The sequence below is a fragment of the Cibotium barometz genome, chromosome 25 (assembly GCF_041138505.1).
Source record: "Cibotium barometz isolate CiBa-2024 chromosome 25, ASM4113850v1, whole genome shotgun sequence".
NCBI lineage: Eukaryota > Viridiplantae > Streptophyta > Polypodiopsida > Cyatheales > Cibotiaceae > Cibotium > Cibotium barometz.
The window spans coordinates 23,883,272-23,906,602 of record NC_141070.1 but is presented as its reverse complement, the minus strand read 5'-3'; the positions used below and the strand labels follow the sequence as shown (position 1 = coordinate 23,906,602).

At 45.3% G+C, this 23,331-nt stretch overlaps 1 protein-coding gene across 1 annotated transcript in view; it reads right to left on the bottom strand.

The window, feature by feature from the left end:
* LOC147624370 (zinc ion binding protein) overlaps nt 1-23,331 on the bottom strand; it is a 130,184-nt gene that overhangs the window by 29,494 nt on the left and 77,359 nt on the right. The gene's annotated exons all lie outside the window — the stretch shown is intronic.

The following is a 23,331-nucleotide window of genomic DNA, read 5'->3' as shown; positions in this document are numbered from 1 at the left end:
GCCAGCAGTCCGCAGCATCAACTACCGTCATTTGCAGTCAACCAAATTTCAGTAAGTATGATGGTAAGTGTGATCATTTAGCAGTTAATCAGTTTATTCATCAATTTATTGCTCATTTTCCATTAGCTAGGATCACAGATCCTCAGGATAGAGTCCACGTAGTGGCTCCCCAATCTCACTAGTGAGGCAGTCACTTGGTGGCAGCATTGGTCTAATCTTTACATAGACCAGACCATAGGTGTTACAGCTTTTAGCTGGGATACCTTTGTCCATGACCTAAAGACCAGATTCCTCCCGTCCCAGTACATGTCTAGTCTGGCTGACAAGTTCTATGAACTCAGACAGAACGGATCCCTAGTGCTTCAGTTTTCCGACAAGGTTATTACTTCAGCACAGCAGTTAGGGCTATCTGCGCAGGCCAAGATAGAGCAATTCATTCGTGGATTAGATCCTAACATTCGGTTCACAGTTCGTAACTTTGAACCCAGTACATATGACCGGGCTTTGACTCTCGCTCAGAATGAAGATGAACGGAGGTAAGCCCAAGCAGTCATCACAGTCCAGTACCAAACCCCAACCGGGGAAGGGTGATTCGTCTTCTAAAGACACTAAGACAGACAACAGTCCTAGCTCTAGTTCAGGGGGTAAGGAACCCAAGCCTAAGAAGACCCCTGAGGAAAAGGCTCAAGTAGGTATCACTGGAGGCTATCTTCCTCCAGAGGAGCAAAGACAATATCAGTTAGAAAACCGATGTTTTTTCTGTCATACCATTGGGCATGGTAAGAAGAATTGTCCAAAAAGGCAAGCGGAGCAATTCTCCAAAGAGCCTTCTGTCACAGTTGCCGCAGTATCCCCCGCTCCTCCAGACCCGCCTACTATCACCAATGCGGTTCAGATCTTACCTTCTATGCATCCCATGCCATCCGTGGTAGAGGCAACAACCACATAGAAAAGCCTGATCCGAGCTTATGGCTCTGCCAAGGGCCGACAGTTCATAATCCTTTTTGACATGGGCAGTTCTGAGGACACCATCTCTCCCCAGTTGGCTACCAACATGAGCTGTACCTTAGTGCCCTATCATTTGGAGGTAGACGGGTTTACACCTCGTCTCCGCACCCACATATCTCAACGGGCACAACAGTTTTCTTTTCATGTTCAAAAGGCCTCATTCCAGTGAGATTTCATTGTCTCTCCTCTTTTGGGGCGTGACATGATCTTAGGAATCCAGTGGTTTTGTCAGTATGAACCTATTCCCAATTGGGGACAGGACACCTTTATTATCTCTAAAGGTTTGCCTGCGCTTGTCATGATTTGGGGGGATAGGCGCATTCTTGGCATTCCTATGATTTCTCATCTCCAAGCTAAACGAGCTATCCGCAAGAGAGCGATAGTGAAGCGCTAGGTGACCTGCGAAGGATCCTAGAGGGTCCTGACCATACGGTACTCTGGCTCTGGGTCGTCGAAGATACCCACACATGCGTCGTGGAAGATATTGGAACAAGGAGTAAGAGTTGTTTTCTAAAACCGGGCATGGATCTGGTTGATTGACCTTGCTGGTCCTCAAATGGATGAGTCCATGGCTCTTTTATATGGATTTGTTGGTTGATCTTGTTGATCTTCAACGAAGATTCCATCTTGATTTTTATAAGTGATTATATTGCCGAGTACTATGAGCTAGGAACTATTGAAAAGGCCCCTGAGTGGACAGGTGGTGAGCGTTTTGGTTACCAATGATGTCATAGATACTCTGATGAAGGAATGATTGGAAATTAAGATTCAACCGGATATTTTGGAGGATTGTGATCAGTGATACTATGGTTTCATTAAATGATTGTTTTAAAGATGGCTGAATCTGTAAAAAAGGCAATTTCATATTGGGTGTGTAAGTGGTGTGACTAGTCTTATGTTTGCACGAACATCCGGCTAGGAGACCTTGGAACTCTTTTCCCTAGGACCCGGGACAAAACCTAACCAAATTCCTAATTGGATCCCATCACTACAGTGGTTGGGCGGTTGGCTAATCCATGGGACTGGATGGGGTTAGGCTGGACTGATGGGTCCGTAAATCGAGACTCAATTTCTGTTTAGTTCGATAGATAAAGTAAATCCCGGACAAAAATTGGGGTGTAACTGAAAAGGGTGGGTGGGTGGGAAAAAATGAGGAACTAAACCTGCAAGTGACTGTCTATAGCAAATCAGCCCGCCTTCCTCTTGCTTCTCCTCGTCCCGTATGGTCCAAAACAGTCCACCAATCAATAACAAAACAGCCCCCCTCTTGCTCACACAGTTCCCAAGATCTTCCAAGAGCCTGGGCTCTGATACCATGTCAGAATATGCAGCGGAGATGAAGACAAGATCTGAAAACACAAGAGTAAGTGCACTGCTGAAAAACACAGCAATAGAGAGGGAGAGACAGAGAAGCGTATAACTCTGCTATATACACAAGAAAATCCCGGAGACTGAATACCGAATACAAACTATGCGGGGGCAAGGGGCCATTTTATATGGCCCCTATGATCCAGTCGGCCAGTAGAAAACCAGCCGACAGCTCTCTGTGGGTCACGCAACTGCTGAAACATCAATCGGCCAACTACTAATAGTCGGCCAACATACAAGTCAAGTTGGCAGCTACAAAGAGGGGCGGGGAGCAACAGGAGCAGTCGGCCACCACCTAGATCAACCAAGAGCCACAGGACAGCCTCCCACACCAGAATAAAATAGGGAAAAATATGGAGAGTGGGGAAAAATGAGAAAACACCTAAATCGGGCGGGCACACCCACAACAGAGGCCCTGGTGTAAATATACAGACAGGAGATGATTGCTAACAACATATACATATATACATAAATATATATACATATACACACACACACACACACACACACACACACACACGTATATATATATATATATATATATATATATATATATATATATGTATGTATGTATGTATGTATGTATGTATGTATGTATGTATGTGTACACATATACCTATATGCATATATGTGTGTATATGTATGTACACACACACACACACACACACACACACACACACACATATATATATATATATACACACATGTATATGTGGTGCACACACACACACACACACACACACACACACACACACACATATATATATATATATATATATATATATATATATATATATATACACACCATTATATATACACATGGTGTGTATATATATATATATATATATATATATATATATATATATATGTATGTATATATATATATACATATGTGTATATATGTATGTATGTATGTATATGTATATGTATATGTATATGTATATATATATATATGTATGTATGTATGTATATGTGTGTGTGGATAGGAGGACCGCCGGCAGACTTGACAGGTTTTATGTTGATGAGTGGGCTTGTAGCTGAGGGGGTATGATTGGTATTTTGGCAGGTACTTCCTTTTCTGATCACGCCCCAGTTATTTTGTCCTTAGAGAACCCCTGGAGGCATGACACGCATGCAAGCTCGAGGATTCCGGACAGCCTCATTCAGGACCCAAGGATAAGCAGCAAAGAGAGCAGATATGGGCGAGAGTGGATTTTCTTTCAGGCTCTGTTGCGTGCACATTGGATGAGGGCTTAGGGAAGATCAACAGTTTCTTGCAAGAGGCAAACCAGAGCAGAGTAGAGGGTTTTTGGGAGTAGGAGAGGAGTTTGACGAGGAGTCTTGCCTCTTTACAGTGGCTTCAACAGAGGTCCCCGGATAGCCAATGTATCGAGAGTTAGCTTGCCGCCACTCGCACGGAGATTAGATCCATAGAGGGGAGGAGGGTGGAGTATAGGTATCATGCTAGGGCCTCTTTTTGGACACAGGCAGGCGACAGAGTCATAGGGGATTTCTTTGAGATAGCTAGACCCCACAGAAGGAGAGATGGTATTCGCAGGTTGCGTGGCCAGGATGGAGCTATTGTTTCAAATCCCCCCCTAGGTGAGAGCCATCCCCACGGACTTTTTTCGATCCCTCCTCATTGGTGCCCTAGCATCTTCACAGGTGGTGGATGCACGTGAGAGGGTCTGGCGGCATATGAGGGAGGCGGTTCCACCTTCTCTTTGATCATTTTTATTGACACCATTTACTGCTAAGGAGTTGGTGGAGGCATTGATGGCACTTCCCACAGGCAAATGCCTAGGGGCGGACGGGCTTCTAGTCTCCTTTCTTCACCATTGGGACCTCATGGAAGGTGGCCTTCGAGCTACCTTCAATGAAATTATGATTACAGGTGCCATGCCAGAGAGGCTCTCAAAGGGCTTGATTCACTTGATTCCTAAGGAGGGTTGGGACAGATAGGAGATCAAGCAGTGGAGACCCATCACTCTCCTTGGGACAGCCTATAAGATATTGGCCAAGGCCATCAGCAGGAGACTCCAGCCTTTTCTCCCACACTTGATCTCCATGACACTCAGACTGGCTTTGTTCAGGATAGGAGCATCCTGGACAACATATTTACCTTCTCGAAGGCGACAACTTCGGCTAGGATGTGGCAGTAGGACCTCATTGTGCTTCTCCTAGATTTCAAGAAAGCATATGAGAGGGTGGATTGGAGCTTTCTGGAGGGCACGATGAGCTGGATGGGATTCCCTGTGGAGTGGATTCATAGGGTTTCAAGACTCTACTCAACCTCGCATAGCCAGGTCCTCATTCAGGGAGCCAAAGGTGACAGATTTCGCCTTTCCCGCTCGGTTCAGCAGGGATGTCCATTGGCACCTTACCTCTTCCTTTTCATCGCCGAGGCCATGAGCAATTTTCTCTCTACCCAAGAGACCGGGCTCCAAGGATTGCATCTTCCCCTCCGCACGAAGGAGTAGTTTCTTGATTTAGAGTTTGCAGATGACATAGTAGCCTTCCTTTCACGAGATGTTGGGAATCTCTAGAGATTCGCAAAGGCGATTAGATTTTCTATAGCGCATCAGGAGCGCAAATCAACTGGCACAAGTCGTGTGGTTTTTGGGTAGGTTCAACACCCGCCCCGACTTGGCGGCCAGTTGAGGCTTTCCAGTGGATCCCGAGGGGCACTCCATTTCGCTATCTCGGTTGCCAGGTTGTCATTGATCTCTCTCCGGAGGAACAGCTCGCTCCGCTTCTTCTGAGTATTTGGAAGAAGCTTTTATATTGGAGCACGGCGAGGCTCTCCCTAGCAAGCAGAGTGGTGGTGGCAAACCAGGTACTTCTAGCAACCATGTGGTACCTCACTTCGTGCTGGGCCTTTTCTCGGGCATGCATTGGCCAAGTACAGCGATCGATCCGAAACTTCTTATGGGCCGGAAGTGATGGGAGGCCATCTAGGGCCATGGTGGCATGGCGAGCGATCATTCAGCCACGTAGCAAAGGGGGTTTGGTCTCATTGATCCTGCTGTTCAGAATCGTGCCCTACTGGGCAAGTTGATTGTCAGAGGACTCCTTCCCGGTGGCCACATGTTAGAGGCCCGACCGCATGTATCTTGGGGAGCCTTGAGCACGGGACCAGCCAGGTCTCTTGGAGATTGGATTGCACATAGGTAGTTACCCCTGGAGGAGTTGGAGCAAGGCTTGACAGGGATTCGGGGTCGAGATAGGCTCAACATCAACATTGAGTCAGCTATCCCTCAGGAGTGGCTAATGCCCCCCCCCCCCCCCCCCCCCCCGCCCCCGCGCGGTGGTTAGGAGTGTTTATCAGACACGATATCCTCGTGGCGTTCCACGAAGCAGATGAGGATAGTGGTTTGCTCACTTTTTCTATTGGCTCCCAGGGCAGACTAGAGAGATCAGAGCTTCCCTTGGAGGATTTCAGAAGCTGCACCTTGCAAATTTTCGGGCACGAAAATGGCACATAGATCCAGCACCGGCCAAGGTGGCCTAGGAGAGACTATGGCGGCTATGGATTTGGGAGTGCCGACCTCTCACATGGCTGTAGTGGGACCCGGGAGAGTGGACTTGGCATGATCCTGGGGATCGGGAGGAGACTCTAGATGCCCCCTTCTTTGCATATACAACACGGCTAGGCCGCAAGATCTAGATGCTTGAGATAGATGGCACACCGGCAGCAACAGCACATTGGCAATCACAGTACCTATCACAACGCTTCCTTTCATATTTTTGGAAGAGGCTTTGGGACAACTTTCGGCCTAGAAAGATCACACTCTTTCTTTGGCTGATGGCACACATGAGTTTAGCGGTCGGTACTTGGCTGGCAGTTGGAGGTCGGTCAGCAGCTTGTCCACGGTGCGGCCACCATCAAGAGTCTCAGCGATGTTGCCTTAGGGATATCCCGAACGCTCAACAAATTTGGCAACGGATTCTCCACATCTTCGCTATGGACAGGGCATCGACTCGGATCATCACTTGGGGCATTGTAGCTTGGGCCACTGAGGCTGGAGCGATCACAGCTTATGAGGAGGATGGGGAAAGACTAGCCCTTCAGCTCTCACCATTGCATTTCAGTAGTACCAATCACAACCCCTCCCTCAGGTGACTGTCGGCCAAGCTCATACTAGAGATGGGAGATTTGCAGAAGCATCGCAGCCTGGCACATTTGGCGTGCTAGATGCAGCGAGGCCATCAAGGGTACCCGCACTCCGCCAGCTGAGACCATTAGGAGCATATGGCTTGATATCATTCATACCCTCTACGGTCAGTGGGGGAAGTTACAGGGAAGTTATGACCGCATGCGAAGCGACGGGAAGCCTTCCTGAGACTTTGGAGGCCTGGCCCTTTCCTCACCGATAGAGACGTGACCCCGTTTCGCATTACAGACCACCAGTGTGGTTTGTCCCCCCTCTACCCCCCCCCCCCCCCCCCCCCCCCTTATGAGATAGCCTTCTCCTCACAGAGTGGCCAGCCAGAGGAGAAGCATCTCTTCCCCTAATGATCACTTGTTTCCCGCCCTTATATGAGCCAAGTTTGTATTTAGCCCTTTGTGGTTGTACCTAGCCCTTTGTGGTTGTTGTTCTTTAACTAATTGAAGGATCCTTTTCCCAGGAAAAAAAATCAGTTACCTGGCCGGTCGGAACCCTGATTTTGCAGGGTATGCAGAGATGTAGATGCAGGTTGTAGACGGGCAGGCACATTGATGGCGGGCTGTCCAGGAGCTGGAACCAATGCGCTGGTGTCGGTCTTCTCCAGTCTTCAAGTTCTCCAAATCTCCGATGAGCTGTAGGTGGCAGGTACGGCAAGCTGCAGACGGGGGTTGCTGGCCAGTCCGGTCTACGGCAAGCAAACGGGAGTTGCTGCTGGCGTTGAGGCAATTGTGCAGACGGCACAGGACTAGACCTTGGAGCCAGCAGCGGTGACTGTGCAGGTGGTGTTGACGTTGTGGGGCAAAAGGAAAAGGGCAGTCCTCCACCCACACATGCCGGAACACACTCAAAGAACAAAAAAAGGGGCACCACCAGCTTTTACTAAAGCTGGAAAAGGGAAACTCACACAATAAATCTCAAGATACTCAAAACCCACAGTTCAACAACTCTCTACCCTCATCCAACCATCCAGATACACACAACATAGCCCAAAATACAAATTCACACCAAGAGGAGCGAGGGAAAAAGGTACATTAACTTCTCTACCTCACAACTCCATTGGTAGATGATATATATGGGTAAAAAACCTTGATTACATAGGCTCAACAGCCTTAAGCAATAGATCAATAAAGAATAGAGAGAGAATGAGAGATTAGCATGTGAATGGCATCTTTGTGCACAGAAGGGGGTCTGGGCACATCAACAGATACACACACACACACACCACACACTAAATCTACATTCCCACCTCACCCACAACTTCAAAAAAACTTGTAACACAAAGGCCCCTTGGGCTCACACACATTAATTCCAAAATGTTCTGCATCATTGATTGAATATGAAGTAGAGTGTTGAAGATAGCCGCCCTTTTAAGTACCCAAGATACTCACACCTTGGCACATAATCATTTCAAAGAGCATCATCCCAAACACACTCTCATATCACACATGCACAATGAGATAACCTCGCCTGAGATCAAACAAAGATGATCTTCAATGTTCTAGATAGGCAAATCAAGATAGCCCAACCACAAGAACCACCAGCACTTATACTTCTACCTTGAGCTTGATTTTCTCTTGAACCTTCTTTAAGCTCCACCACCTTTGATTATATAGCCTAGTGTGAATAGCCTCCAAAGTGTGTGAGCCCAAGCCTCAGAAACCTCCAAAGAATAGTGTCTTCATGTGAAAAACCCCCGGCAGCAAACACCAATAAGGATATAATGGAAGCAAGCTGGTTGCGCTGAACCGCTTCTGCAGAAAATGCTTAACTTTCAAGCAAAACCAGCATCTTTCTTTAGTGCAGGAAAACTTAGCATAGGTAGCATTGAAGTTCTTCGCACCGTCACCACGATGGTCTTGAGCTTTGCCCTCAAATGAACACTACACAAGGACTAGCATGCTCTTGTCAGCTTGGTTTCTCCTTAAATGAGCTTGGGTAATCAGAGCAGCAGCATATTCCCCCCAAACCTAGCAGTAAAGCCCAACAAGGCAACACACGAAACGAGCACACACCTGCTTAGCAGCAGCAATACAAAGCAAACACACATGCTCTGCGCTCAGAGGCGGCGACCCAACAAGAACACACACATTCTCTACTCAGACACCAAGGGGCAACAACCCAACAAAACAACACACCCACACTAGCCTCCGAGGCGGCATCCTCAACCAAAGAAAACCCCCATGATGTCGCCACCAGTGCGCCATCCTTTATACTTCTCAGAGTTTGAAGAATTCCACTGGCAGAATCGGGCAAATCCTGAAATTGTGCTCCTCGTTTGGCATCCATCACACCCGCCACCTTCCGTTTGAACCTTTCTTTGCTTGCTATTTTAATTTCGCCACCCTTTTTAAAGAAAATTACATGGTATTGCATTATTGCCCTTATGTATTAAGGCCTTTATATATTAAGGCCCTAAGTATTATGCACACCTTTGGCTTGATATTGATGATGAAGATCTCCGATTGCGTACGCGCCATCTACAAAGATCTGATCCACTCCTGCTCTTCTACATAAGCTCACGAGATCCCGGATTTAAGGAAGCCCAACCCTGATCATTGATGAACATAAATCTGGTGGTGTTCCACAATGTGTTCCCCATGTTGTTGCCAAACATCATGCCATTGATGTAACGTTACAATGGTTATAGTCTTGCACCGCTTCCAACAAACATATCTGCATCAAACACATCATCACATGCTAAAAAAGCTTCATTGCCACTTCAGTGGGTGGAGTATTGGGCATCCCAGTGCTATATGAACATGCATCTATATGTACATATGTTAGAAAACCATACTCAAAAAACTCCTAACATAGTTTGCCCACCCCCCAGCCTGCTAGGACATTTATGTCGAGCAGCTCTCAAACAACTGTTGTCCACGTGGATCAAAAGGGAAGCACTCACTGCTCTTCCACAATGCAAACACACGCCACCATCCTCCTGGATCAAAACAAAACCAACTGTCTTCTCTCCCACTGGTAGTCCTTCCAACATATCTATCCATCTTCATCTGCATCTGGCTCTAGATGGCTTTGAAACAAATTATGCTCCAAATCCGCTTTATGGAAGCAATATTGCACTTGTACCACCCGGCAACACCTTCAGCTTCCACTCTTTGGTAGGCTCCGCAACAGATTCTTCCGTCTTGGCCTCAACAGCCACCGTCAAAACTGCAACAGCGTTCTTTGGCTCTTCCCTTTCTTTTATTTTGGCAAAGACATGGGGAGGCACTTGATACATCCATTGCTTCACTTGCTTCGGTCTACTTCCACTAGATTTTATGACATCCACATCAAGGTTCAAAGGGTTCCACACGGGCTTCACCCCTTTTATCGGCATAGGCACCGTCTTTGCTTCTTCTTCATTCTTCTTGATGAGAGCTACACAAGGAGCTACTTCCACCTTGGGGACTTCATGGATCTCCTCAATCCTTATTGTACTAGTTGTCATTGTCACGGGAGGGGTGTAGTACATCCCCCTCGTCCATTGTTGGGGTTCCTCATAGGTCTCGAAAACTGGCACAAAATCTGCATTCACCGCAATTCCGAGCTCCCTTTTGTCGCTGCATCTTCCATTCTTTCTCCTTCGCAATCAGCACCACTTCTTCAAAATCCACTGGCCGCTTCAAATCAACCTTCACCCTTAGCGTTGTCACCAAGCCATTAATGAAGGCATTCTTCTTAAACATGAGAGGGGATCTCTCATTTCCAAGAACTGCACACCACCTGCTCCATAAGTCTTCAAACTTTCGCAGGAAAACTGCTACAGTTTCAGACTCTTGTTGTTGCAAGCCATTAAGCTCCTGCCACACCACACTTGGATCTTCTTTCATCCGGAATTCCGACAATAATGCCTGCTTCACTCCTTCAATTGTTAATCTCCGAGGCGGCTTCGCCATTGTTTCCTTTGCTTCGTACTCATTCCACCACTTACGAGCTTCTCCCTTGATACAGATTCTCATCAATCGTAGAATCCGGGCTTCGTCTTCAACATGGTTGCTAATGCACGCAATCTCCATCTGCTCCAAAAACTCATCCACATCTTCACCTTCGTCACCAAGAAACTTTGGGTATGCGTACACCATTTTTGGCATACCAACTAACTGCAGGTACTTGATTTGGGTTCCTCGGTGGGGGCACCAAAACATGTGGGTCGAAAGGAAAAGGACAGTCCTCTATAGCAACATCCACCCACACATGCCAGAACACACTCAAAGAACAAAAGAGGGGCACCACCAGCTTTTACTAAAGCTGGAAAAGGGAAACTCACACAATAAATCTCTACTCACACACCGAGGGGCAACAACCCAACAAAACAACACACCCACACTGGCCTCAGAGGCGGCATCCTCAACCAAAGAAAACCCCCATGATGTCGCCACCAGTGTGCCATCCTTTATACTTCTCAGAGTTTGAAGAATTCCACTGGCAGAATCGGGCAAATCCTGAAATTGTGCTCCTCGTTTGGCATCCATCACACCCGCCATCCTTCTCACCCGCCACCTTCCGTTTGAACCTTTTTTTGCTTGCTATTTTAATTTCACCACCCTTTTTAAAGAAAATTACATGGTATTGCATTATTGCCCTTATGTATTAAGGACTTTATATATTAAGGCCCTAAGTATTATGCACACCTTTGGCTTGATATTGATGATGAAGATCTCCGATTGCGTACGTGCCATCTACAAAGATCTGATCCACTCCTGCTCTTCTACATAAGCTCACGAGATCCCGGATTTAAGGAAGCCCAACCCTGATCATTGATGAACATAAATCTGGTGGTGTTCCACAATGTGTTCCCCTTGTTGTTGCCAAACATCATGCCATTGATGTAATTTTACAATGGTTATAGTCTTCCACCGCTTCCAACAAACATATCTGCATCAAACACATCATCACATGCTAAAAAAAGCTTCATTACCACTTCATCGGGTGGAGTATTGGGCATCCCAGTGCTATATATGTACATATGTTAGAAAACCATACTCAAAAAACTCCTAACAACGTGGACAGACGGCGAAGATGATGGTGGGCAGTAGAGGCGACGTGGACAGACGACGGCACATGCGAAGATCTCTGGCGACGGCGACTAACGGAGTCGGCGACGGAATGGTCTTGTTGCCGGAGTTGGGCACCCAAAATCTCCAAAAAATCGTCCTGTGCCTTGTAAGCCCAAGGTGCGGCTGAGCACCGCCAGGGGTCGCCTGCTGAGGTGCGAGCGCCGCCCGTGGGCAGGGCGGTGGTGGAGCCCTCTGCACTATCGCCGCCCCTGTTGGAGGCTGAAACGGGCAGCGGAGCTCTGAATTGGCGGCACTGGAGAACAGACGGAATTGTGGGCGATGGTTGAATTGCAGTGGACGGAAGCTGAGCTGGCGACAGAAGTGCAGAAGGCAGGGAGGCGACTCATGGTCACCATGAAACTCGTTTCGGTGGCTTTGAAACTCGTTTCACGTTTCAATGTTGAAACGTTTCATGTGCACATTGAAACCATATCGTTTCATGTGGGGAAAAAGGTTGTGATTTTGTGTGCTTTTTACCAGTGAGGAAGGGTGGCAAAGTGTCTACCCCGTCATCAAGTTTAGTAGAAGGGAATGTCATGTGCACGCCTTCCCAAACAACTTGGCCTGTTGCTTTGTCCTGGATAGCAACTAAATGCTCATCGAACTCCACCCGCATGCCAGTCTTGCAAACCTCATGCACTGACAAAAGATGACAGTCAAGAGATGGGACATAAAGAACAAGGGAGGAATGCTTCCCCCTTTTGCCATCGGGAACTTTCTCCACTCTACCCTCACTGTGAATCGGGATAGTGAACTTGTCACCAATAAAGATGTGACCTGTTTGCCTCGGAAGGTCCTGTAACAACTCTCGTGAAGGAGTCATGTGCCTAGAAGCACCACTATCCAGAATCCACTCCCGAGTATCCCCAACGGATGTATGTATGTATGTATGTATGTATATATGCACACACTTTTTTTTTTTGTAAAGCTTCATGTCATTAATTACAGGTGGGAAACCTCAAAACGAGGAAAACCCACCAAAAAGACCATATACAAGGGAAACTACTAGAATGTTCACTATGTTCAGTGTGAACATAGTTAAACATCTAAAAACAATCTATAAAAAGAGCATATAGAGATGAGTCTATCTCATGAAGAGAGACACAGTCATATAAAGATTGCTGAAGAGAGGAACGGAAGAATGAGTAAGCATCCAAATGAGGCCCAGCAAAAACTATCCTGTTGCGAGACTCCCACGTAGTCCATAAAGCCCAATAGCGAACCCAATCAAAGAAGACTTTATAGGATCTAAGGGGTGAAGGGAGAAGACCGAAGATCCAAAAGTATTTCCCAAAGGGTGCCTGCCGGAAGCGGGCTCTCAAACGTGTAGCAATCCGATCCAATAAAGTCCTGATGAGAGGACAACTCCATAAAAGATGAAAGACTGTCTCTTGAGAAGCACCACAACTATGACAAGTTGAAGGTGCCAAAAGTCGCCTAGCCAAGAAAAGGCCGACTGGCAAGACTCCAATCAAGCATCTCCATAAAAAAAGTTTACTTTTCAAAGGTAGACTGCATTTCCAAAGAGAATGAAGCCGCTGTTTCCACCAAGCCTGACTTTTATGAAGATGCCAAATCTGATTTGCATGTTCTTGAACCCAAGAGGCAGGCAACAAGAAATGATATATCGAATGAACCGAAAGTTTAGTCATTGATAAAGGGCCTCGTGCAGGTTGTTCTCTTTTAAGACTCCAATCAACCAAACGATCAGAACGATCCAAATCTGCAATTGGTTCAAAAGGAGCAAGAAGCTCCCGAATAAGCTGCCAGATTGATCTATAATGCATCCCCAGACCAAATTTCTTGGCGGCAACCACAAAAGAAAGCACATGGCCAGCAGCATCCAAAACATCATCAATAAGATAAACTCCTTTCTTTGAAAGGAAATATGCCTTCCTAGGCTCACGTAAAGCCAGGGGTACATCAAAAGCCTTCGACCAATGAATACTCTCAAGGCGAAGTGAAGAAGATTGCGCATTAAGCCTCGGATTCCAAAAAAGATATTGCGTAATCTGTTTCCAGGCAAAAATTAACTTAGATGAAAATGGGCAGCCGACAATCTTTCCATTGAAATGGCTGAAAATTGCATCCCAATACGTAACAGTCCACTTTCCAAAAGCAGGTGAAGACATAGACATACACATATGACCCAACATAATAGCCCATGGCTGGCGCTGTTGTACAAATTCCAACAGCAAAGTGGATTTACGAGCAAGCACATGAAAATGAATATTCAATATGTTCAAGCCACCAAATCTTTGGAGAACACATCTTTGGCATTGACAAAAGACGAAGACCCTTTTTACGATGTTGAGTTTTCCACACAATTGCCATTGTCAGAGACATAAACCGATCTATATCAGCTTTCCTCCACATAATCAATGGAAGAAAGAACTGTATGTAAGCCATCACAATAGCCTGCACTATCCTGAGACGTACATGAAGAGGCCAAGTGGAAAGCTGCCAATAATCAATTTTGCGATTCAATTTTAGCATAACCCATTGAATCATTTGTGAAGATGACAGCTGCCAACCCAAAGGGTAACCCAAATGACGAACGATATGTCCAGCAGGAGGTATTCCACCGGGCCACAATACATGATGCCATTGCCGTACACTAAGCGCAAGCAAGGTAGATTTACGGAAGTTTACTTTCAAACCAGCAGCCAGACCAAAAAGTTCCAAAGCCTTCATTAATCTCTGAAGATCTTGTTGCGTATTCTTGGGCATAAAAAAAGAATCATCAGCATAAGCCTGAGCCAGGAAAGTATGCCCAGCAGGAAGCTGTAAGCCATGCACTTCATCAGTGGCTTGCAAAAAATCCAAATAGCAAAGAAAAGGATGTGTGGCAATAGCAAACAACAAGGAACTAAGCGGACAACCCTGGCGAACTGAACGCCCCAATTTCCAAGAATCTGATAGAGAAGAGCTCAAAATCAAAGAAGCATCACTGTCATTATAGAGCCAATACACAATATTTTGCCACTTTGCACCGAAACCAAGAGAACTCATAGTCATAGCTATATAGTCCCAATGCACAGAATCAAAAGCTTTCTCAATATCAACCTGCAAAATGAGTACATCCTGCTTAGTGTATTTGGCATATTCAATGGCAATATAAGCATTGGCTAGATTATCATTGATTTGCCTCCGAGGCACAAAACCATATTGCGCAGGATGCAAACCATCATGTAAAAATCCTTTAATACGATTTGCCAACATCTTAGTCAGAAGCTTATAGATAACAGGCATAAGAGTAATGGGCCTCCAATCAGAGAAAACTTCACAAAGATCCCGTTTAGGGAAAAGCTTAACCAATCCTTCTTTCCAAGAAGATGGTAGTACATCATTTGCCCAAGCTTCATTGATCATATACAGCAATGATTGTTCCAACTGAGGCCAAAAAGCATGGAAAAATTCCACTGTCAATCCATCCCATCCGGGAGATTTCCATCGACCCATTGAACGTAAAGCATCTTTAAGTTCAATATCAGTGAACGCAGATTCTAATTCCAATGCATCCTGTGGAGAAATAATGGGCTGAACATGATGCAATAAAGCATAACGAGCATCAAGTATGTCAGACGAAGTCGTTGGCGGTTTAGCAAAAAGAGCTGCAAAATGCTGACTAGCAATATATGAGAGCTCCGATAAAGAATGAGTCCATTGACCATCAGATTTTTTCACCCTTCTGATGCATTCCTTTTGTCTTGAAGCATGTAGATTTTTGAAAAAATCTTTGGAAGAGCAACCCTTATCTATGATAGCTCGATGTCGCGAACGTGTCAACCATTTTTGCAATTTTCTCTGATCATTTAGCATGAGGAAATGCTTAGCCTCCATTAAAGATTCTTGTTCATTAGTATTTAAAATCCTATACTGAGCAAGATCAGCCATGGATTGACATGTTTCTTTAGCCTGCAAGATCTGATCCCGCAAGTCGGCCATGTAATAACGACCATAATCACAGATCACAACCTGCATGCGCTGAACAAATTGAAACCAAGCAATGTCAATGTCCTCATGCATTTGAAGGGGCAAGGGCTCAATGGCTTGCAAAACCATTTCCTTGAAATCAGCATGCACAAGATAACTGTTGTTTAAAAGCAACAACCTATGTTTCTGAAGAATAGAGAGATCTTGTGGCATGTCGAAATAAAGGCCTAACCATAAAGGAGAATGATCAGAGAGTAACATGGAACGATCAATCCATAGTTTGCAAACAAAATCATCATATTGATCAGCATGTAACAAATACCAGCGATCCAGACGTGTCCAGATATGTGGAAAAGCATTGTGGTTAAAAGTAAACCCTTGCAGATGAGGGAATACATGTTGCCATAGGTCCAAAATATTGCAAGAAGAGAGCAAAGCATTCCATGTTCTGCGTTCAGCTCCAAGCATATGAGTTCTTCCAGTGGAGTTAAATTCAGGAGATGGAGCATTATTAAAATCTCCACAAAGGAATGCATTATGGAGCCAGGGATAAGCCAACATTTGTGACCATATATTTGCCCTGTCAGCTGAGCTTTGTGGTGCATAAACTGCTGCAAATTCATAAATTTGTCCATACAATAAACATTGAATGACCATCCATCTGCCAGCAGAATCATTGTAGGCCAACATTGGTTGTAGATCATGCTTAACAAGCATAAAAACTCCCAAGTAATGCTGAGTGCCCGCATAAAATATATCATAACCAGCAAAGTGACCTGATTGACCCACTAAGGTATGCTGATTGTGTTCTTGCACACACACCAGATGAGGCTGCATTTTATGTACATAGTGCCAAAACAACCTAAATTTACTTGGATCACAAAGTCCTCTAATATTGTACGAAAGACATTTTATTGGAGCATCAAACATCAAATCTGTACAAAGGTATATACAGTGAACAGCCAGCAAAATCAATGCTGCATAACAACAACTGAATCAGGGAGAGAGCCCTCGCCCTGAATCAAGAGAGACTCATGCATATTCGTATCAACACACATATCCAAAGCATTTACATCGGCATCCATACTCGAGGAAGCACCTCGAACTACATCTGACCATATTCTAGAAAGCATAGTCGATGAAGTGGAAGACTGTGTAATAGTGGCAGATGCAGTCCAATTACGTGAAGGAACAGGAGCACGACGAACCATAGTAGCTTTTTTCGGAGTTTTCCATTTAGCTGAAGATATTTTATCTTTTCCTTTATCCTTGGGTTGATTAGACACTGCCAAAGAAGAAACAGCTTGTGGAGAAACTTTAGCTTTTCCTTTCTCTTTCTCCTTTTGAGTATTTCGAGTGGCTTGATTTGTTGGTATCTCCTTAATTTGAGTTGGCTGCTCATTCGCTGAGATGGGAGGTACAGCAGATAACGGCGGAGGATGCAGCAGAGAAGGACATTCAGAAGCCATATGCCCAAACTTATGACAAGTGAAACAAGCACCTGCAAAGACTCCCCAATTTAATTTGAAGTAACGTGCACCCATGCCACGCACATTTTCTACTTCAACAGCAATTGCTGGTGGTTGCTCATGGTCTGTATCCCACAAGATGCAAAATCTGTTTTTGTTTCCTGTAGGACGAGGTGCACAAACCACTTTGCCCAGAGTGGCTGCTATACCTGGCAAATGTTCTCTCAAATATTCTGGAAAATCCACGACCTTGACCCAAACAGGACAACGATGCCTAATCAAGGACTGATAGTCCTTGGTCGGGGACCAAGGTAACACATGTACCAACTGTATACCAAACATAAGGGGGGAAGATTCAAGCATCTGCTGCTTATATTGACCATCAGACAGTAATACATCATAAAAACCCCTTGCTGCAAAGTGAACTCCATCTACAAAGGGTCCACCTAAAATGGACTGAATCCATTGAGCTACTTCTTGCGCAGAAGGCATTTTACCTGGAAAGAAGAGAATAATCCCTTTCTCTGAGTATCTACGCAGAGGAGACACAATCGTCGGCAATTTAATCTTATAACTGAAAGAAGGAGGCGGGTCCTTCCATTTGACACGACTGTCTACAAAGTCCTCACATAAAGCCTCATATACAAACTGTGCATCCGACGAATCTTGCTTGATCATGGTGACAGATTCAATTGCAGCATGCTGCCTCTTGTTACTGTCTGCAGCATTATCCCGGCGAGCATAGGTCACAACAGTCTCAGACATAATTGCAAGAGTATGTACAACACTGCTAAACAACTCTTTTTTTTTTTTTTTGGAAAGCTGTATGCTGTATACAAGAGGCTTTGAAATTTAGGCGAGTAGACTTGCAGCTTCGAAGCAAAGGGAGTCGCAGGCGAAGAGGCGAATAAGGTCGCAAGCAATAGGCGAGTTGGGTTGCAGGCGATAGGCGAACTGCGAGCAGTCGAACAGGCGACCAGGGTCGCAGGTGAGTAGAGTCGCAGCTTCAAAGGCAAAGGGGGTCGCAGGCAATAAGCGAGCTGGGTCGCAGGCGATGGTGAACTGGAACGCAGGCGAGCAGTCTACACACACACACACACACACTTTTTTTGTAAATCCTTGATTTATTTACAAGTGGGAAACCTCTAAGCGAGGAAAACCCAGAAAAAGAAGAGTAACTATAGGCTTCACTACCTAGAAGCAATCAAAGTAAATCCTATAAGCATCAAGAGTGATGTCCCCAGCATCATAAGCAAAATGAAGCGCGTGACCAAGCGAGAACTTGAAGTAATGGAAGGGATCAATGTCATTGGCTTGGAATATGAGGTTGTTCCGAACATGCCATATGGTCCAAAAGACCCAGAATCGGACCCAGTTGAAAAATACAGCAAACTGAGACTGTGATGCTTGTAACACCCCAAAAAGCCAAAACCGTCTGTGAAAAATGCCCGAAGGGAAACGAAGGCGAAGAGCAGTCGAGACCCGGCGAATGAACGATCTGGAGCATACGCAACCCCATAGTAAATGTGGGACAGTCTCCTCAGTAGCTTTACATCGGACACAACATGAAGGCGCAATATGACGTGCATGTAGCAAGCTACCAACAGGAAGAGCACCAACCAAACAGCGCCACAAGAACAGGCGTTCTTTGAGAGGCAGATGACTTTTCCAAATGCGAAACAATGTACGTTTCCACCACATTGAAGATTTGGAGAGAGACCATAGCTGATTACCATGTCTGACTATCCATGCATCCGATTGCAAGAGGGCATAAACTGCCCCAGCTGAAATACATTTCATAGCAGTGGTTCCAAGATTCCAATCAGATAGACGGGAATCCACATTCAAGCGAGGTAAAGGAGAAATATCAGCAATCATCCGCTGAATTTCTGTCCAAAGATGAGAATAATGGGATCCCAATTGAAAACGATCCGCCGCAACAGAGAAGGAAAGAACCTGACCAGTGTCATCCACCACCTGATGTCTCTGACATATTCCTTTTTGAGATAGAAAATATGCTTGACAAGGTGAACGGTCAACCAAAGTGGAAGAAAATACACGACTCCAATGCAAACTCTCTAGCCGCAGGGAATTGCCCATCAAAGATCGGGAACCATGCCATATCATATGTGAAGTAACTTCCTTCCAATCAATAATGAGAGAAGAAGTGAAAGGACATCCCGGAATGTGTCCTTCAAGTTTTCCACATATAAGATCCCAGTATGTGGGTTGCCAATGACCATAGAATGGCGTGACAATATGCCGACACAAATGGGACACCATGAGAGTCCAGGGTTGCTGCTGGTCCAACAAAACCGGCAAAAGCATAGCTTTCCTAGCCAAAACATGACGTCTCAAATCCAAAATATTCAGCCCTCCAAGGCGCTTAGGAGAGCATAACTTGTCCATGGATAACAATCTGAGGCCCTTTCCACGAGATGAAGTGCGCCAGAAATGCGCCAATATACTTGACATAAGGGACTTCAAGCGGGATTGAGACCAATATAGCAAAGGTAGATAAAACTGCACATAAGCTACAAGAATGCATTGCACAATTCTAAGACGCACATGAAGCGGCCAAGTAGACAACTTCCAATAATGTAACTTGGAGTGCAAGCGCTCGGCTACCCAATCCAATTTCCGTGTAGCCGATACAGTCCAACCCATCGGATAACCCAAATGACGAACTATAATGTTCGGAGGAACAAGTTCGCCTGGCCAAAGCAGCTTATGCCAATCATACTCAGTCAGAGCCAATAGTTTGGATTTACGAAAATTCACTTTGAGGCCTGCTGCCAATCCAAACAAATGAAGAGTGTGCATAATTTGTTCCACATCATCTTGGTGATTGCGAGGCATAAAGAGAGAATCATCCGCATAAGCTTGCCCAATAAAATGTTTCCCAGAGGGTAATTTCAGGCCCTGCAATCTTCCAGACGAAGTCAAAGACTCCAAATACATAAGCAGGGGATGAGTAGCAATCGCATAAAGCAAAGCACTGAGAGGACAACCTTGCCTTACTGAACGTCCCAAATGCCAAGGATCTGTGAGAAAACCATCCAACAAACCGGCAGAGGTACTGTCAGCATACAAGAAATAAACCACAGAGGATAGCGTAGGCCCAAATCCCAGCCGAAGCATGGTATCTGCAATGTAATCCCAAAGAACAGTGTCAAATGCCTTTTCAATGTCAACCTACATGACCAATACATCTTGTCGAGTGTATTTCGCATACTCCATGCCAATGATGACATTTGCTAGATTATCAGTAATTTGCCTTCGTGGAATGAAGCCATACTGAGATGGATGCAAACCATCATGCAAAAACCCTTTAAGTCTATTGACAAGCATTTTAGCCAGCAATTTATAAACCACAGGCATGAGCGTAATCGGCCTCCATTGCGAGAACTCTTCACAAAGTGCTTGCTTTGGAATCAACTTGAGCAAGCCTTCTTTCCAAGATGAAGGCAAAACCTGTTGCTCCCATGCCCTGTTTATCATTAACAATAGTGGCTGGTCCAGGTAGTGCCAAAACGACAAGAAAAATTCTACAGTAAGGCCATCCCAACCGGGAGATTTCCAACGGCCCAAATCACACAAACTAGCATACAATTCTGTCTCCGTGAAGGCGGCTTCCAAAAGCTGAGCCTGGTGGGCCGATAAAATCGGAGCAACTTGAGATAAAAACAAGCGACGAGCCTCTCGACCTTCCTGCGTGAGAGAAGAGGCCTCAAAAATCTTGCCATAATGAGATTCCATGGCCCGTGCAAGCCCCACACGAGAGGTAGTCCAATCACCAGTCGGGAGTTTAATCCTCTTAATAGTTTGAGACTGCCTAGAAAGATGTAGATGACGAAAGAATTGTTTAGAAGTGCATCCTTTATCCGCTATAGCCTTTTGGCGAGCTCTAGTCTGCCACTTTGCCAATTTTCTCTCATCATTACGATGCAACAAAGCACGAGCAGAAAGCAACTCTGTCATCTGGATTTCAGTAAGAGATGAAGTGTTAGCCAGATGCATCAAACTTTGACAAGTGCCTTTGGCCTGTTGAACTTGCTCTCTGAAATGCGATAAATAGTGTCTGCCATAATCCTGGATCACACATTGAACCCGCATAACAAAACGAAACCATGCTGTGTCCATATCAACATGCATTTGAGAGATCAATGGCGAAATAATATCCACAATCAGATTGCGAAAAACCTCATGCTTAAGATAAGCATTATTGACATGCAGAAGTCTCTTTCTAGTTAATGAATCATTGGCAGAACATGAACCGAATTGTATTTTCAAGCATATCGGAGCATGATCCGAGAGACACAAGGAGTAATCAATCCACATATCACATACAAAATCATCATACTGCTGCATCTGAAAGAGATACCATCGGTCCAGACGAGCACGATACATTGATCGAGCGTTATGCTGAAATGTGAATCCTGGATCATTGGCTTGCAACAGAGGCCACAAATCCAAGGCATTACATGTGTGCTGAAAGAGATCCCAAGCTTGTCGTTCCACATGAAGCATGTGAGAATGTCCAGTAGTATTATCCACATGATTTGGAGCATTATTAAAATTGCCACAAAGAAATGCATTAGAACGCCAACAATAAGAGGAGATGGCATGCCACAAACGAGCCCTGTCAGTAGAGGCTGTGTATGCATACACACCACCAAACTCAAAAACTTCCCCATTGATAATACATTGAATGACCATCCATCTGCCAGCTGGATCATTGAATACCAACATGGGAAATAATTCATGGCGAACAAGCATCAGCACTCCAGAGTATCCAGCGGATCCTGCATAAGCTATCCAATATCCCGCAAAATAGGAAGTTTGTCCGGCAAAATTATGCTGATTATGCTCTTGAAGAACAACAATATCTGCTTTGCAAGTATGTACATAGTGCCAGGTTAGCCTCCATTTATCCTGATTGCATAATCCGCGCACATTATATGAAATGCAATGTATAGAACTATGCATCTTAAATGGTATATACAGTGGGCGAGAAAACCAACAGAAAGCTTAAGAACTCGTGCCCATGGACACATCCGCATCTGTCGCGGAAACATCAGCTGCCAAATCAAAACTCGAATGTGGAGGAAACAAGTGATGGCCATCCGACGTTGAAGCGGTGTCCCCTGTAACTACTTCCTTATAAGATCGAACAACTTTATCCCAGGCCTGAGCCAAGGAAGAGTTATCATTACAAGGCAGTTTTTGCTGAGCAACATTCTTCAAGGGGGGCACATAATTGCGAGAAGATGGTAGAGTACGTGCTTTGACAGTTTTCTTGGGTACTATCCACGCTTGAGTAGCAGGAAGCTTCTCTTTGCCCTTGTCTTTGATGTTCGGGGAAGCAGGAACACTTGGCATTTGAGACTGCTTCCCTTTACCTTTATTTAGTCCAGTTGTTGATGTGGATGCGGAAGCACCTTTAGATTGTGCCTCAGGGGAAGATTTCGCTGGAGGAGGAGTCTGAGGGGTAGGGACAGCCGAAGGAGGGGGTTGTAGATTTGGTTCAGAACATTCAGATTGCATATGACCAAATTTGCCACAGCGAAAACAGGAATTGGCAAATTTCCCCCATTTAAGCTTGAATGGTCGCTTTCCGACCACTGCGTCCCCAGAATCAACGGTAATGCCCGTAGGAGCACATAGAATACAAAAACGATTTGTATTGGCATCCAACTTCGGGGGGCAAATCACTTTGCCCAATTGAGCAGCCACAAAGGAAGAAAATGACGCCAAGTACGAGGAAAATCCACCACCTCAACCCAAACCGGGCACTTATGTCGAATAAGGCTCTGATAATCTTTAGTAAGAGCCCAGGGAAGAACATGAGTCATTTGCGTATTGAAGAAGAGGGGAGACATTTCCAACAAAGCATCTCTAGCTTCCATGTCTGCTAACAAGACCTCATAGAATCCTCTTGCTCCAAAATAAACACCCCGGACTGCTTGACGCTTAAGCAAGAAATCAACCCATTGTCCCACATCCTGTGCACTAGGCATCTTGCCCAGGAAAAAGAGAATCACTGCATTCAATGCATACTGCGCAACCGGATCCATGAGCTCCTGCACCGGAATACGCACTTCTGTGACTGGAGCAGGTCCTTCCCAAGCACATCTTGCTTCTTCGAAATCCTCATGCAGGCATTCCTTAATCAAAGACATGGCATCCAAATTCGAGGTGTTCATTGCTTTCCGACGCTTATAAATGGCCAGCTCAGGTGATTCCATCATGCACACCTTAAATTTTCTATAATCCCCAGAACTGCTCTAAGCCCTACTGCTGCTGCAAACAAGAATTTGCTGC